This window comes from Microchirus variegatus (genome assembly GCF_963457635.1).
Source record: "Microchirus variegatus genome assembly, chromosome: 20".
NCBI lineage: Eukaryota > Metazoa > Chordata > Actinopteri > Pleuronectiformes > Soleidae > Microchirus > Microchirus variegatus.
The window spans coordinates 4173248-4189773 of record NC_139821.1 but is presented as its reverse complement, the minus strand read 5'-3'; positions in this window follow the sequence as shown (position 1 = coordinate 4189773).

Sequence of the window (16526 nt, the reverse complement as noted above, 5' to 3'; positions counted from 1 at the left end):
GAAGGATTGTCAAAGTGTGGGTTAGGGTTAGGCGCATAAAGAGGATAAAAACAGAACATTGGACATATGCTGCGTTCCAGAGCCCGTCCAAACCAGTTGGACGTGGGACTTATCCTACCTCCAACTAGAAAAAGTGCCCGTCGAAGTGGGACCTCCTACTCACGAAGTCAGGGCTTATCGACCTACCCCGACGTCACCAAAATGGTGTCGGAGAATAATGGCGGCGCCCATGGAGTCGCATGAATAGGCTATAAACTGAAGACACAGCAATTTTATGTTATGCCGTGAAATTATGTCGTCGTTATCTGTTAGCATGAAGATATGTAGGGCTACGGTAAAAGTATACTCATGACGTTACATATCGATATGTATTGCTTTTACATATCCGGCTTGCATGTGTGTGTGAGTAGACTGAATTGCTGCCAGTCAAAATGCCTCTTCAAACTAAATAAATCTAAAGCGCCCGCGATCGTCCGTGTTTTCCAACATTCGACTTCAATTGCTGGAACGCTTTGAAGAAGGAGCTAGAACAATTCAGGCAGGATAAGTCCCGCATCCCATTTGTTTGGATGGGCTCTGGAACGCAGCAATAGGACCCGGGGAACATGGGTACGCTCCCCAGTCAAAGTTATCTGACAAATAGCTGGGAATAAAGGGAGCTTTGTTGTTGATTCTCGTCCCTGCCAGGTCGAGGTCTAGAGGCACCCCTGAGCAAGGTACCCAATCCCCATTGCTTATTGTAGCTTGGACGCTGCCATTTCTCCCCAGCCACAGTGCACTCCTAGTGCCAGTCTCGAGCCCGGATTAATGGGAGGGTAACATGCGGAAAGGGATTTTTTTGCCAAATCAAATATGCACATCTCTAGAGGCAAGGGTGCAGCCGAGAGAAAAGAACTATTAAAAATTAACAAGGACAACAGAGCAGTTTTTCTGATCTATGTATGAACAGCAGAGGCAAAACCAAGCCGACGGGCAAAACAAACCAGAGAGCTGCGCCCAACACCGTACAGCCAACGTCGTAACTCAGCGCCTGCGAGTTCTCCACAGCGAGAGAGACGATAAAACTGACAAAAAACCACCAGAGCACTGCCAATATGGCCGCCATTGTGTTGAAAGCCCTCCTCTTTGTTTGGTCAACACGATGTCTGTCCCCGCCCACGTCCCCCGGCCCTGGACGAATCAGAACACAGAGGACAGAAATGCTGCAGTAAGAGATGGCGACCAAGGCCAAGACGAGTGTGACGAAATGCGGGGCCACAGGAATTTCAGGGATGTACAGATGAAAAATCCCGACCCATAGAAACATCCACAGCCACACGAATGCAAGGCTAATGTTTCTGATCCTGACGCCGCCCGACTGTCTCAGCCCCATGTAGGTGATGGGGTGAACCACAGCCAGATAACGCTCCACACACGTCAGCACATGAATCAACGTCAGTCCAGGGATTTGGGGAGCGGTGAAATACGATCCTAAAATGGAAAAATTAACACCACGGTATGAGCCGAAGTGGTACAAGATGCTCCCCAAAATGTAGATCAGGTTGAGGACAACTGCGTGGTAGGTGAACATGTCGGAGTGGCTCGTTGTCGCGAAGGAGCGCTGCTGTCGCCATCGCCGGTGACCCACGTGGAGAACAAAGACCGACACGGGGACGAGGAGGAGGATGCTGCTCGCTGTGTAGGCCGCGGAGATGATCGCTGCAGTGCGGGCGTCCTGGCAGTGCAGCGTGAATACGACGGAAGACGAGTTGGCTGACATTTTGCTTTTGTGAAGAAAATATCAGAAATATGGCTGATTACTTTTCTACTCAATTCTTGTGCTGATTCCTTTTTTTTTTCCATTTCATTCGGAGCAAAGACCTACGGAGCCCCCGAAGTGACATGAGAAAAAAAAAAAAAAGTAAATCTTAGTTTCAAAGTCGAGATCTCAAGTTTCCCCAAAAAATGTGAAAAAAAAAATTTGCCCCAAAAAAATGTGAAAAATATTTTTTTTTCATATTTTTGGGAAACTCGAGATCTCGACTCCAAAAATATTATGAAAAAAAAAATTTCAATTTTTTTTTTATTTCATTCATTCAAAAAAACAATTCAAATTTTTTTTTATATATAATTTTTGGAAACTCGAGATCTCGACTTCGAGATTTAATTCTGTTTTCTTCATTTTTTTTTTCATTTTTTGTCACTTAAACTTAAACTCATGCAAAACAGCAACTTTATATTCATGTTGACCATTCTTTTGATCCATTTTCAACAATTTATTGTGTTTGGAGCAAATAAACCAGAAAATATTCACACAAAAAACACTTAAACTCATAATTTAATAATCAAAATAGTCAGCGATTCATTATATTAATTGTTGCAATGCCATGTTAAAATAAAAAACAAGTGGATATTGTGCCTTTTCGCTCAATAAACGTTGGGTAATTAAAGACAGATTTTGACTCCTGCTGTAACGTTAATATCCTCTTTTAAAATTATGATTTTAAACTTCTCTATCGACGGAAAACTATCACTTTGTGTTCATGCAAAGCAGCAACATTATATTCAGAGATGTTGAACTATTTTAATATTAATGTTGCACAAAGTCTTCTCACTGATTAGTGGTATTCATATTAGTACTGCTTATAAAAAAATAACACAATATTATAAAAATATTATGACCATTTTGTTTTGAACCATTTGGACAGAACTATACTAGAAAATATATTATAGATTTACATCAACGCTTGAGATCAGCACGCTGTCGTTTACATAAAACAGTGAATACAACCATATATGTCCTCAATACAAAAAAAAACACTTTAGAATTCAAAATATGAACTGAAAAAGACGCAATTAAATTACCTTCACCTCTCGACGGCAGCGTTTGTTACTGACTGTGCGTCTCCTGACGAACATCTAGACGTAAAGACGGTGTCGGAGTGACAGATGGCGGCAAGGGATTTTGCATGTTGTCAAACTAATTTGAAAATGTTCCACATTTGTTCCTGCATTAGCATACGCTGGGGACGATCCACTGCCACCGTGCTTGGAGTCCGCGGTCTTTGGTGCGCGGAGAGTGAAAGTTGACAGGGAAACGGTGGAAGGCGAACAGACTACGGACTGCACCATCGCTCTAATACATGAAGTATTTACAGGTTCTTTTTTTAAAAGCATTTTCATTTGAACACCTGATGTTTTCATTTATTTTTGTAATCACGTTTGACAGAATTCAAATCAACCCTAAACAGACACTGCTCTATATTCAAATCAGATGGTGTGGCGCAAACCACTGTTCCATCAGGTGCTGCTCCTGCAAGCTCCATGACCTCTGCTCACGCGTTACTCGAGTTTAACTGATAGGAACTATGGTCGCGTTAACGCGTTGACGTGTTTCCATGACGACTGACCGGCTGCCGACTCGCTGCTGTTTAAGGATCAGGTCAACATCTACGGCTCTGGGGGGGCGGGCGAGAAACTGTGGCAAGCCGGCGGGTTTCGCGGCTCTCCAGGGTTGCGATACTAGCTAGGTTAAATGTGCTAGCTTACCGGCAGAGGATGGAGAGTTGGTGCATCAGAATTAAGTCGTTCTCTCTGAGGCTACACTGAGGCTGTAGATGCTCTACTACACCGGCCGTAGATGCTCTACTACACCGGCCCAGTTGGGGTTAGGGTTAACCCTTACCCTAACCCTAACCCCAACCCTAAAGCTTAGCCTAACCCTAACCCCAACCATAACCCTTAGCCTAACCCTAACCCCAACCATAACCCTTAGCCTAACCCTAACCCCAACCCTTACCCCAACCCTTACCCTAACCCTTAGCCTAACCCCAACCCGAACCCCAACCCTTACCCTTACCCTAACCCACCATAACAGCAGAATAGATGAACTTTAACCTACAGTCAATCTTATCCGACAAATAAAGGGAGCTTTGTTGTTGATTCTAGTCCCTGCCAGGTCAAGGTCTAGAGAGATACTCCTGAGCAACCTCTCGAGAAGCAACCTCTGGAGAGGGTACAGCCGAGAGAAAAGAACTATAAACCATTAAGAGCAACAGAGCAGTTTTCCTGATCTATGTATGAACAGCAGAGGCAAAACCAGGGTGAAGGGCAAACTGAACCAGAGAGCTGCGACCAACACCGTACAGCCAGCGCTGTAACTCAGCGCCTGCGACGTCTCCACAGCCATAGTGACGATAAAACTGACAAAAAACCACCAGAGCACTGCCAATATGGCCGCCATTGTGTTGAAAGCCCTCCTCTTTGTTTGGTCAACACGCTGTCTGTCCCCGCCCACGTCCCCCGGCCCTGGACGAATCAGAACACAGAGGACAGAAATGCTGCAGTAAGAGATGGCGACCAAGGCCAAGATGAGTGTGACGAAATACGGGGCCAGAGGAATTTCAGGGACGTACAGATGAAAAATCCCGACCCAGAGAAAAATCCACAGCCACACGAATGCAAGGCTAATGTTTCTGATCCTGACGCCGCCCGACTGTCTCAGCCCCATGTAGGTGATGGGGTGAACCACAGCCAGATAACGCTCCACACACGTCAGCACATGAATCAACGTCAGTCCAGGGTAATAGGGAATGGACAAATATGACCCTAAAAGGAAAACATTAACACCGAGGTGTGCGCCATAGTTGTACAAGATGCTTCCGAAAACGTAGATCAGGTTGAGGACAACTGCGTGGTAGGTGAACATGTCCGAGTGGCTCGTTGTCGCGAAGGAGCGCTGCTGTCGCCATCGCCGGTGACCCACGTGGAGAACAAAGACGGACACGGGGACGAGGATGAGGATGCTGCTCGCTGTGTAGGCCGCGGAGATGATCGCTGCAGTGCGGGCGTCCTGGCAGTGCAGCGTGAATACGACGGAAGACGAGTTGGCTGACATTTTGCTTTTGTGAAGAAAAGAACATCAGAAATAGGACTGATTACTTTTCTACTCAATTCTTGTGCTGATTCTTTTTTTTTTCATTTCATTCGGAGCAAAGACCTACGGAGCCCCCAAAGTGACATGAGAAAAAAAAAAATTACGAATTTTTTTGGGGAAATCTCGAGTTTCAAAGTCGAGATCTCGATTTTCCAAAAAAAATTGAAAAAAATTTTTTGGAAAAAAAATATTGCAAATTTTTTTTCATATTTTTTGGAAACTCGAGATCTCAACTTCAAAAAATTATGAAAAACAAAAATTCAAAATTCAAATTTTTTTTTTTTTTGGGAAACTCGAGATCTCGACTTTAAAACTCGAGATTTCTTTTTGTTTTCGTCATTTTTTTTTCTCATGTCATTTCGGGGGCTCCGTAAAGACCTTTAATTTTTTTTTTTTTTTTAAACAGCAAACCACTTGAACTGATAAATCTATCAATAGTCGGTGATTCATTTTCGTAATTGTTGCAGTGTTACGTCAAAGTCAAACAAAAATAATCATAATACTTAGATTAAATATTGTACCTTTTCACACAAACGTTGGATAATTAGAGACCAGTTTCAGCTCCTGCTTTCACAAAGGAGATGATTTAATTATGGTTTTAAACTTATTTATTGACGTAAAACAATCATGTGCAGCAACATTATATCCATATCTTTTAATCATTTAATTTTCAACAATTGATTTTGTTGTATGGAGCGAATAAACAGAAAATATTCACATTTAAGAAGCTGAAAAATGTAATGAAAAAAAATAGTTAGCGATTCCTGATATTAATTGTTGCAGTGCTGTGTTAAAGTAAAAAACAAGTGGATATTGTGGCTTTTCACACAATAAACTATCACTTTGTGTTCATGCAAAGCAGCAACATTATATTCAGAGATGTTGAACTATTTTTATATTAATGTACAAAATCTAGAACACTTAAAGAAAACGTAATCTAGATTTACGTCAACGCTTGAGATCAGCACTCTGTCATTTACATAAATCGGCGATAAATACAACCATAAATGTCGTCGATACAAAAAAACGACCATTAAATTACCTTCACCTCTCGTCGGCAGCGTTTGTTACTGACTGTGCGTCTCCTGACGAACATCTAGACGTAAAGACGGTGTCGGAGTGACAGATGGCGGCAAGGGATTTTGCATGTTGTCAAACTAATTTGAAAATGTTCCACATTTGTTCCTGCGTTAGCATACGCTCGGGGCGATCCACTGCCGCCGCGCTTGAAGTGTGCGGTCTTTGCTTCACGGAGAGTGAAAGTGTACAAACTGCCTGTCGCTCTAATACATGAAGTATTTAAACGGTTTCGTTCATTGTTTTATTCAATCACGCTTGACAGAATTCAAATCAACCCTGAACAGACACGGCTCTATATTCAAATCAGATGGTGTGGCACAAACCACTGTTCCGTCAGGTGGTGCTCCTGCAGCAAACTCCATGACCTCTGCATACACCGTTCACATGTTCCTCAGGTTTAACTGATGGGAGCATAAGGATTCCATGTTCCCAACCTGGAAAAGATGTTCTCCAGTATTGTGTATGTTCAATATGAGCAGTTCCATCAACCTTTCAAAGGCTCGGGTCAGGGTCAGGCTAACCCTTGGTCAATTTAAACAGCGGCGTTGCCGAGTTAGGGTATATGTAGCTCTTTATTTATCGACATAGCTGTGTTCCAAAGTAATACGCACAATCCATTTATACACGGATACAAACAACACGCGCATCAGAATAGACCACAAACTAAAGGACAGCTGACGATAGAAGTCACAGTTTCACACGTTATAATGTCACAATAGTCCAGGTTCCTGAAATGTGTATCGACGTGGAGTCCTGTAGACTGTGCTGTGAGTGCCACCTGTAGCCCGAGAACCAACCTCAGGGGAAAACGTATTTTAGCCACACAGAGACGAAAAAGCTCATCTATTTAATGCTATATAAGCTAAAGTCTTAAGATTGTAAGAAGAAAAGGTTCACTCATCCTCCCACACCAAAGTCCAAAGAGAAAATTTGTGATTTTAACATCGCAACACACAGGAGTTTTGTGGAATTGTGGAACGTTGGCCACCGAAGCTCTATGAAACCATTCCTTTAGGTAAAAAGTAGTGCAATATATTTTGTGCTAAAAATCACCAAATTCCACATACCACCTAGCTAGCTACGGTCAAACTGTAGTTAAACTCCACACCACAGATCAAATATAGACCTCATATCACCTTATATTCAACTACATTTAAATCCGCAGCCTTTAATTTTAAAAATCTCCAGTTCATTCCCGTTAAGTCCCATAAAATGTTTGGAATTTTTAAAATTCCTGGATTTTTGCAACCCTAAATCAGACACGGTGTTTGCAGCCAGGCAGTTTCACATGTTGGTGCAGGAACAGCAGCGGTAACACCAGACTGCTGGGCAGAGCCAACCACTCTTGAGCTTGGCTGATGACGCAGCTGAACATGAATTGTATTGTGGAACTCAACACGGTGCACACCAAGCTGCCTCCAAACTTCAAAAACAACACTCCCATTATAACGAGGATGGTATAGAAGGCCCGTTGTTTAGATCGGTGAATCCGCATCCTGTCCCCGCCCATCTCACCTGGCCGTGGGCGGATCAGAACATGGAGAACGGAGAGACTGCAGAACAACATGACGGTCATAAAGAAGGACAGCTGCATGGCATTTAGTATAAGAATGTTCCTCATGGTCTTTACGAAGTTCTCTCTGATGCACTGCATGAATACGACAGACCCCAAAAGGCCCTGCAACCAAACCGAAATGACACAAACATTTCTGATCCGAATCCCGAACCGCTGTTTCATTCTCCGGTAAGTGATCGGGTGAACAACAGCCAGATAGCGCTCCCAACAGGTCAGAGTGGGAAACATCATCCTTCCATACCAGAGGCAACATCTAATGTAGTATGTCGCCGCTTGTAGATGCGTGAGACTGGTTTGAGATTTGTAAATGTATATCATATTCCCTAAAACTCCTATCAGGTCAATGGCGGCCATGTTGTAGGTGAAGAAGTCGGTGTGGCTCATGGTGATTGCTGAGGAGCGCCGCGTACTCCACCGCTGGAAACCCAGGTACAGGACCCAGACGGTAGGCGGGAGGAGGAATGTGACCGAGGCAACCTGGAGCGCAAGCATGGAGGCCAAGCATTGAGAAGATTGCTGGGTGTCGTTGGAGGCGGAGAACTGAGGACGGAGGGAGCCGTCGAGTGACGATGACGAGTCGTTGACCGACATTTTCAAACAGTGGAGGCCTGAAGAGACGGTGAGAGAAAACGTGAGAGAAACTCAACTGTATGGTAACATGAGTCTACGACCATGCTAACTGCTCTGAAGGCTTGCACAATACACGTCGGTGTTTTGAGGAAATTCTAACTACTGAAAAAGCTTCATGTGCGCCAAAATGTAAGCGATTTTTCAAGTAGTCAGATTATATGTGTTGTGAGTAAACATGTAAATTTAACTAGGTGACTACTTGCTTGGGGCTAATGCTAAAACAAAGTACCTCCATAATTGTCTTCAAGGGGTGTAATGCTGCACTCCACAGTTCAAAGCTGTTTAGTGCAACTAAAAGTTCTCCACCCAACTGTTTTTACCGAGCGTCCACAGAGGCGGAGCTGATCACCGCCAACAACATCGCTGGCAAACTATAAATACGTCATATCTTAATACACAAACCACATATTTAGACTCTAAATGGCTAATTTCTCACCTCAAATTATCTTAAAACTGCGTTCTGGGACACATAATATTATTTCATAATTTTCAGGTGAGAAACGGTTTCAATGTTATTTAGCTGCAACAACAACAGTCTTTCTCTCTCGGACGCCATTACCCATTGTAGTGACCCTACTGATCGGGTGGGAAACTAACTTGCCTTACTATAAAGATTGCTAATTTGTGCTAAATACTATTTGCAAAATACAAAGTTTACGTAAAAAAAGTATCCTGTAGTAAGTGCCGGGCAAAATTGGTAGGGTTCTACGTCAAGGAACTACGAAATTCCTTGGGATCATATTTCAATAAATGACCAAATTGTATTCTCTGTTAACCAAGGTGCTATAATTATATTGAATTCCATTAAAAAACATATTAAATATAATATTAAAAATGATGATTTTCCGCTTTATCCATGTATGAAATTGTCTGTATTTGATTGCCTTTGACTTCTTAATATCGGTAAAACTTTGAAAAACAACATCAGACAGATCTCCACCAAGGCTTAAACATAATGTTTATATTTTTGATCCACTGGAGGCAGAAGAAAGTTCTGGATCTGTATAGAACTTCACCTGCTTATAGCTATTAACATCTCACATAAACAGGACAAACTTTATCCTGATCTGTTAAGATGTCGCTGAGATAAACACATCCGAACTTGTTCAATGGGACTGAATCATGTCAAATTTAGATTGGTGCCGAAACTGTAATCTGGACCAGATCTGGATGAAATTTAATCTGATCGTAGAGCGTGTCATCCCGCATACACATACCAAATTTCTTTTAAATCAGATGGTTTTGACAGATTTTGACAATAGATTCTTGCCTAAATGTATTGGCATCATAACTGGGTGACCACATAAAAAAAAATTTGTATTGATATGACAAAAACTGTCGTCAGTAAGCTGTATAACAGCTGGACAAATTTACAGAAGGATGGAAACATAACCTATTTGATCAATGTTGTACAATTCATCATCATCATCATCATCATTATTATTATTGTTAACGCAATCTAAGACAAGATAAAATGCCCACCTCAAATCCTTCTCTCGTGTCATTAGAGTCGCAACCTGCAGTTCAGAGGTTTATGGTACAAATATGCATCAGTCCATCTGTATTTATGTGTGTGTGTGGCTGTGTGTGGTTGTGTATATATAAGGATATATAAGGGCCATTTACATCAGTCGATGGCTTATGCAAACCTTCATTTTCATACGTACAAACATTATTTTACTGTTTGACGCCGACGCCGTCATATTCATAACAATGAAAGTGGAATGTTTCTGGATGATCCAATTTCACAGTTTTTTTCCCCCAACATTCTCCAAATAAGAGACAAGGTCATAGGAGTTCATTGTGTTGGTGGACAGTGAGTTGGTATGTTGTAATTTTTGTAATTTGGAGTTCAGAATCATTGAACTTGTCGGAGATTTGGTGGGAAACGTTTTTTTGCCAACAGGCGATTTGGCCCATTAATGCCCTACGCAAAGAAGATGACGACTGCCTAGAGTTCGCCCGTACTTTGCGTAACCCTAGAACACCATTGTCGGGTGATTTTCACCAGAGCAAATACATTTATGTAATTTTCATGAAAACCGTTTTCATCTACATTATTTTTTTTTATTTCGAAATTTTTTGTTTCCCAAATTCCTAATTTTCCAGTAATTTTGGAGCATTTTTATACAGTCCCCTCATGATGCTTTTTTTTTTTTCATTTTGTTAGACATGACGCAGTTTAAAATAAAAGAACGCTACTCAAATGTGTCATGTATTGTCATGTTTTGATATATTTTGATGACAAGTACTTTTTATTGGGTATATTTATTATCTCGGGTAAAAATCACCCGGCGTTAGTGATGGTGTTTTGAATTTGAGCGATAGTGTTCTAGGGTTAAGGGTCTTTGGAGCCCAGGAAGTTTTGAGTAACATCCATTCGAATAGACCCGGAGGTTTGTAGGGTATTAACGAAGGTAATGTTTGGGAAGGATGTTACAATCTTCCTGTTTTTTCCTTGTTTATGGAACATAACACTCTAAAACTCTAAAAGTGGTTCATTGGCTAATTGTTTGTCTTTAAACAATAACATTTAAATCAATGTAAAAACCATTTCTGGCCTGTTTCTTGTCAGGCTGTTTTTGCATTGAAAGTTGATTTTTGTGGACGTCGCTCTTGTTATCTGATTCTGGTTCACAGAAATAAACCTTTCAGAGGCAGGAATTCAATGAGGAATCAATGCTTTATTTCAGTGTTGAGTGTGAACAGTGACAGACATGATTGAGAGTGAATACAGAGTGGAAAAGGCAGGGCAACATGATGTTCTCACAAACTGACCGGTGTTGTTGATCCACTGCTGCTTCCATCAGTAAGCTCAAATGTCTTATTTTGTAAATTCGGCATTTGAAATGCTTTTTTCAGCTTTACCTTGGTGACACAAACTGACCACATGGGGGAGCAGTAGATCAACAGCTCCCGTGTCACAGAGACCTAAAATGATGCGTTATCACACGTTAACGTTGCCGCCGGTAACGCCGTTACTTAACTAGCTAACTTCTCTAAAACATGTTGATATCATAGAGAAACTTTAACACCACAGATCAAATATATACGTCCCTTATATCATCAAAACTTACTTGACCTTTGGTCGTATTTAAATACATTTAAGTCCCCGCAACCTTTCATTTTTGCAACCCTAAACCAGACACGGTGTTTGCAGCCAGGCAGTTTCACATGTTGGCGCAGGAACAGCAGCGGTAACACCAGACTGCTGGGCAGAGACGACCACTCTTGAGCTTCGTTGATGACACAGCTGTAGGTGAGTGGTACTGTGGAACTCAACACGATGCACACCAAGCTGCCTACAAACTTCAACAACAACACTCCCATTACAATGAGGATGGTATAGAAAGCCCGCTGCTTAGATCGGTGAATCCGCATTGTGTCCCCGCCCATCTCACCTGGCCGTGGGCGGATCAGAACATGGAGAACGGAGAGACTGCAGAACAACATGCTGATCAGAAAAAAGGACACCTGGATGATATTCGGTATGACCATGGCACTCTTAACTCTGATCTTCTGTATGTATATGACAGCCCACAAAAGGCCCTGCAACCAAACACAAATGACACAAAAACTTCTGATGGGAATCCCGAACCGCTGTTTCATTCTCCGGTAGGCGATCGGGTGAACAACAGCCAGATAGCGCTCCCAACAGGTCAGGATGGGAAACATCATCCTTCCAACCCAGAGGAAAGCTGCAGTGTAGTAGGTCACTGTTTTTAGATGCGTGAGACTGGTTTGAGTTAGGTATTATTACTTATTATTATATTCCCTAAAACTCCAAGCAGGTCAGTGACGGCCATGTTGTAGGTGAAGAAGTCGGCGTGATTCATGGTGACTGCCGAGGAGTGCCGCGTACTCCACTGCTGGAAACCCAGGTACAGGATCCCGACGGAAGGTGGGAGGAGGAATACGATCGAGGCAACGTGGAGCGCAAGGATGGAGGCCAAGCAATGAGAAGATTGCAGGGTGTCGTTGGAAGCCGGGGACTGAGGATGGAAGGAGTAGTTGACTGACATTTTCAAATAGTGGAGGCCTGAAGAGACAGTGATGGAGAGGTGATTAAAAAAAAATTCAAAATCGTCAAATCAACTTACTCACTCATAGTAAGAAAGTCACCAGTTTGACCGATCTGTGGCTTCCTCCCACACTCTAAAAACATGCAGTTTGTGGATTAAGGAAATTGGACACTCTGAATTGACCGTAGGTGTGAGAGTGAATGGTTGCATGGTTGTTTGTCTCTATGTGTGGCCCTGTGATGGACTAGTGAATATCCCTATCGCCCTATGCTGAGGTCGGCGTTCCTCGAGGAACCGCGAAATTCCTTCGGAAGATATTTTAAGAAATTACCCAATTTTAATTATATTTATGAATAAATGCTCTGTCTTCCAACTTGTATAAAGAAATCCTGGACATTTTATCCGCCGTTTGAAATTGTATTTGTTGCCATATTGACATATATACACATCTGAACTTGTTCAGTGGGACTGAACCGTGCCAAATTCAGATTGGCGCCAAATCTGTAATCTGGATTAGAGCTGGACGAAATTTTGTCTGATGGTAGAGCGTGTCATCTGGCATACACATACCAAACTACGCTCAAATCCGATGAGTTTTGAAAGAGAGGTGTGTGTGTGAAAATGTGACAATTTTTGTGATGTCATCAGTGGTTAGATTCTTACCAAAATTCAATGGCAGTCAAAGTAATACAATTCATTATTACTATTATTACTATTATTATTATTATTATTATTATTATTATTATTATTATTAATAAGCAACTGAATCTAAATAAGAAAAGTTTTATAAAATGCCCACCTTTTCAAATGTTGGATGTGATGCTCGTCCTCTCGTCTTTAGAGTCGCAACCTGCAGAGGTTTATGATCCAAATATGCATCGGTACATCAGTGTGTGTGTGTGAGGGGAACATTTACATCAGTTGATTGATGACTTATGTAAACCTTTATTTTCATAAGAACCTCATTTGTTTAGTTTATTAGTCCCCGTCCCCGTTTGACGATGTCGTCCGAAATATCGTTATCACTGCCTTGATCTTATCGACGGTACATGGCTAGTGCCTCAAATCAATCTGTTGAGTTTCTTGCGGGACGTCCTGATTTCGGGACGGCAGCCCTGATCTTGGGGCTGGTTTTTTTACGCTAACAGACAGTAGGGGGCAGTGGAGACAGCCCCCAATCTCCCCCTCAACAAGATATTTAACCATCCCCAATGAGGGTAAACATCCTGCATAGTTTAGGGAATATTGAAAATGTCCCTCTCATGGGCAACAACAACGAGGAATATTCCCCATTGATGGGAAGACTTTAGGATGAGGATAAAGCGCGATAAAATAACCTCATTATCGGTCGTCGTGTTTGTTGATGCCTCCTCTGGAGGACGGAGATGATGCAATGGGGAGACGTAAAATATGAGCAGTTATGTAATGAAATTCTCTGACGGTCAAACACAGGTGAACGGAACATAAAGGTGTGTCTTGTGTATACGTGACTTTGGCTTCTTTGCATGCGGGCGGCAAAACCAGGCCTGTTGTTTTCATGCACATTTGACTGCGGTGAACACTAAAGTTTAATGACAACATTAAAAAGATAAATGTGTGACGTTTATGTGACCAAATTGCTTTGCTTGTGACGAGTAGAATCTTCTGAAATGTTTGTTCTCGGAATCCTTGCAAGTTTACCTCAAAATTTCAATCAATTTGAGACTGTTGTCGGCCTTTTGTTCTCTGATTCTGGTTCACAGAAATCAATATTTCAGACGCAGTTCACGGGAAAACCAACACACAGCGACTGGCTGCTGTTTAGGAATCGATGCTTTATTTCAGTGTTGAGTGTGAACAGTGACAGACATGACTGAGAGTAAATACAGAGCGGAAAAGGCAGGCAACACGATGTTCTCACAAACTGACCGGTGCTTTAAAAGCTTGGACCACAAATGGATCATACGTTCTGCGTTGTGTTAAAGCTCCAATATGCAACATTTTTGCCTCACTAGAGGCCAAAAACAAATATGACCTGTATCACTATTCACTGACCCGATTGGTACCCAAAGGTACTTCCTGTTACATCAAATAACACAAATCGGGCAATGACACCCGTGTTAGCATCACGTTAGCATTAGCAACGGGCAGTGTGACGTAAATAATTGCTGTGCTAATGTTCTGTGCAGACGCTCGCTCTTGGTAAATCCAGTCTAGGCTTTCTCTCTGGATCTGGTAAAATGTTCTTCTGCTAGCCTGTATCTGACATCTATCCACCATCTTCACTTTTATGAGGAAAACTAGTTCATATACATCTGCAGACTTGGAAACTTCCGACTAGGAACTCAGAAAGTCTGACTACAACTGGAACACACCATATGTCACATGTCTGTTTTTACCCCGCGATTGCTAGAACAGGCATCTTAGGTTCCTAGCATTAGCTTTCGTGTTCACGTTTGTTTCGTCCTTGAAGACTAGTGGCGCTCAAGTGTTGCATATTGTACAATCGAGTAATTAAAAAAAAACTAAAAAACATTCATAAATAAAGATTCCATCAAGTGGATGAGTACATGAGTTTGGACATTTTTGTAGCATTTTTTTCGTAGCAAACCAAGCAACTTTAAATCAAGGCAGTTCCATAACATTCAACATTGTTTTTTAATAACACTAAGGCCAAATATCCCGGATTACTTCCGTCTGGGTTTTTGTCGACCCCAACAAATCCAAAAATCTAATTTTTGCTGAGCAAAATGAGAGATTTAGCAGGTTTATGAGCTTTATAAAAAAAAAATCTGAAAATGAATAGTGAAAAGACAACTGCAGAAAAATATGGACCCTTTGTTGGGGCTGAAAATTCATTCAAATATACTTGTGACACTAGTCACGAGCCTTGTTAGCATTCAGCACGGCGTTAGCTTGTAGCTTGTGGTGCCTTTGTGTGAAGTTCAGAGGTAAATTCATATTTTGTCATTTTATTCAGCCAAAATTAGTCACAAGAGTGTGTGTATATTAACACTGTGTGTAGCTTTATCCAAATGCTAGCTGCCTAGCATTTGAATAGCCAGTATGAAGAGCTCGAAACAATAAAAAAAAAAAATTGTTGTTGAATTTGAAGTTATCAACAGTAGCCCTATTTGCTAACTTTGTGGTTAAAAAAAAGTGGACAAAGCTAAAGCTAAAAAGTTGTTTATTGCTAATTGGCTAGATTGAGAATTTTCAGCCCCACAGGTTGATGACTTTAATTTGACTGAAAAAGTAAAACAAATACATTCTAAAAGCTCTTGATTTGTCCGCTCATCAACAGCTAACAAACATATCATGATTCAAAACAACACGATGAAATGTAATGGGCACTTAAGAAGTTCAATGCACATGGTGAAACACAATCAAATGGTAAGATAGGAACATTAAAATACTTAATTAGATACATAAATAATAAATAGATAAATAAATAATATATGATTGGAAAAATGTGTGAACATTATATCTTATTCGTGTTTTCTTTTTTAATTGCCTGCTTCGACAAATTGTAAACAACTGACCACAAAGGTTTTCCTACATTATGAGCAAAAGATGTTTCCTGTATATGAATGTTGCAGGTTAAAGGGACAGTACTGGTTTCTGAAGTGTAGTGAACACGTGGTCTTAGCTGACTGCGTCGTTTGGTAAACCACTCACTCTCCCACACCAAAGTCCACAGAGAAAATCAGTGATTTTAGCTCATGGGGACACCGGAGCCTGCTGTTCTACTGCTGCCTCGTGTGGTCAGTTTGTGTCACTGTAGTAAACAAAGGATTTCAGACACACAAGTGACAAAGTAAGACATTTGAACTTACTGATGGAGGTTGAAATCACTGGTTTTCTCAATGGACTTTGGTGTGGGAGAGTGAATGCAACTTCTGTCATAGACTGTTGGTTTTATTAGGGCAAGCCTGTTTTCGAGTGGCAAAAATCAGCTAGCAACCATGTTTTCACTTGAGCCGTGTTTCCATCATGTTCATCCATTCAGTTTGGTTCAGTACGGTGCGGTTTGGAATGGTAAAGTCCGGGGTCAGGCTTGCATTTCGTCTGAGACCAGTACCTTCATGTGATTGGCGGGGTGTGGACTCTTCCCGTTTGTCTCAACGAGATGTCAAACATTGTATGCATAGACTGTGGGAGTTGAAGAAAAACCAGTCGCAAGTACCAATTTTACTCTGGTACCCCAAGGGAAGGGTGTTTTTTGCTGGATGCCCATCCTGACTCATTTATCTGGGTTTGGAACCAACGCTAGGACTATACCGGATGTGGCACCCACGGTTAATTGGCCCAAGGATTTGGGTAC